The sequence below is a fragment of the Harmonia axyridis genome, chromosome X, assembly GCF_914767665.1.
Source record: "Harmonia axyridis chromosome X, icHarAxyr1.1, whole genome shotgun sequence".
Taxonomy (NCBI): Eukaryota; Metazoa; Arthropoda; class Insecta; order Coleoptera; family Coccinellidae; genus Harmonia; species Harmonia axyridis.
Genome location: NC_059508.1, coordinates 35,102,133 through 35,104,632, shown reverse-complemented (window position 1 = coordinate 35,104,632; position 2,500 = coordinate 35,102,133). Strand labels below are relative to the sequence as shown.

General features: G+C 41.1%; 1 non-coding gene across 1 annotated transcript; it reads left to right on the top strand.

Annotated features, from left to right (window-relative positions):
* Positions 1 to 1,652: 1,652 nt before the first annotated feature.
* LOC123688306 lies at positions 1,653 to 1,771 on the top strand. The gene has a single exon (XR_006749833.1). It is a non-coding gene; the product is annotated as a 5S ribosomal RNA (ribosomal RNA).
* Positions 1,772 to 2,500: the final 729 nt, after the last annotated feature.

Below are 2,500 nucleotides of genomic sequence, written 5' to 3'. Positions count from 1 at the left end.
TTTCCTCAAATTTCATTTGGTTGCCTCCTAATGCTTATTAAAAATGATAACCAACAATCAGAATCATTATTTATCATTTATTTCAATTTTTATAATGAAAAACGTTCACGTCCTTTCGCGCCTCTCGATCGTCGTTTACGTGATGCATCGGTCAGCCCTAGTTTACGTGGTGCATCGGTAAGATCGAGTTCACGTTCTGCATCGGTCTGCCCGAGTTTACGTGGTGCATCGGTAAGATCGAGATTACGTGGTGCATCGGTAAGATCGAGTTTACGTTCTGCATCGGTCTGCCTGAGTTTACGTGGTGCATCGGTAAGATCGAGTTTACGTTCTGCATCGGTGTGACCTAGTTTACGTTGTGCATCGGTAAGATCGAGATTACGTGAAGCATCGGTATGATCGAGTTTACGTTCTGCATCGGTCTGGACTCTGAGATATATTTTCGACGTGAAAATGTTCCGATACAACTTTTGAACCAGGATAGTTAGAGAGATGATTTTTTCTGGGATGTACGTTGATTGGGGAATGGATTGTGGAAAATAACTTGCCATGACCGAGGTGTTCTCGAATTTTTTTTTTTTTTCGAAAAATATTTTCTGATTTTGGATTTCACTCAAATTTGATTTCGTTGCCTTCTAATGTGTTCTAAAAGAGTAAATCAGTAATCAGAATCGAAAAATATTTTTCGGATTTTTTTTTTTTTGAAAAAAAATTTTCTGATTTTGGAATTTCCTCAAATTTGATTTGGTTGCCTTCTAATGTGTTTTTAAAGCGTAAATCAGTAATCAGAATCAATATTCATTGTCGACTTTAATTTTTATAAGGAAAAATGTTCACGTCCTTAAACGCCTCCCCATCATTAGCCCGAGTCCAAGTCGATGTCAGTCCCGAGCGGACGGTGTCAGATACTACCTATCGCCCCGGTCTGGACTTGGCGAGGTATTTCGACGTGAAATGTTCCGATACAACTTTTGAACCAGGATAGTTAGAGAGATGATTTCTTCTATGTTGTACGTTGATTGTGGAATGGATTGTGGGAAATAACTTGCCATGACCCAGGTGTTCTTGAATTTTTTTTTTTTTCGAAAAAAAATTTCTGATCTTGAAATTTCCTCAAATCTGATTGCGTTGCCTTCTAATGTGTACTAAAAGAGTAAATCAGTAATCAGAATCAATATTCATTGTCGACTTTAATTTTTATAAGGAAAAATGTTCACGTCCTTAAACGCCTCTCCATCGTTACCCCCGACTCCAAGACGATGTTAGACCGGAGCGGACGGTGTCAAATGCGACCGATCTCCCGGTCTGGACTTAGCGAGATATTCCGACGTGAAATGTTCCGATACAAAAATTTAACTGTGATAGTTAGAGAGATGGTTCCTTTTGTGATGTACGTTGATTGTGTAATAGAATATGGAAATAAACTTGAGATGACCGAGGTCTTCTGGGATTTTTTTTTTTTTTTGAAAAATATTTTTCGATTTCGGAAATCCCTCAAATTTCATTGAGATATGTCCTAATGTGTTCTTAAAACTTAAATCAACAATCAGAATTAATATCCAAAAGTTATTTCATTTTTTATAAGGAAAAACGTTCACGTCCTTTCCGCTCCCAAAAAGTGAGATATCATAGAAAATATCGCTATATTTGTTGTTTACGGCCATACCACGCTGAAATTGCCAGTTCTCGTCAGAACACTGAAGCCAAGCAGCGTCGGGCGCGGTTAGTACTTGGATGGGTGACCGCTTGGGAACACCGCGTGCTGTAAGCTTTTTTTTTACGTTCTGCATCGGTCTGCCGAGATAACGTGGTGCATCGGTATGATCGAGTTTACGTTCTGCATCGGTAAGATCGAGATTACGTGATGCATCGGTAAGATTGAGATTACGTGGTGCATCGGTAAGATCGAGTTTACGTGGTGCATCGGTAAGATCCAATTCACGTTCTGCATCGGTAAGATCCAGTTCACGTGGTGCATCGGTAAGATCGAGATTACGTGGTGCATCGGTAAGATCGAGTTTACGTGGTGCATCGGTAAGATCCAATTCACGTTCTGCATCGGTAAGATCCAGTTCACGTGGTGCATCGGTAAGATTGAGATTACGTGGTGCATCGGTAAGATCGAGTTTACGTGGTGCATCGGTAAGATCCAATTCACGTTCTGCATCGGTAAGATCCAGTTCACGTGGTGCATCGGTAAGATTGAGATTACGTGGTGCATCGGTAAGATCGAGTTTACGTGGTGCATCGGTAAGATCCAATTCACGTTCTGCATCGGTAAGATCCAGTTCACGTGGTGCATCGGTAAGATCGAGATTACGTGGTGCATCGGTAAGATCGAGTTTACGTGGTGCATCGGTAAGATCCAATTCACGTTCTGCATCGGTAAGATCCAGTTCACGTGGTGCATCGGTAAGATTGAGATTACGTGGTGCATCGGTAAGATCCAGTTCACGTGGTGCATCGGTAAGATGGAGATTACGTGGTGCATCGGTAAGAT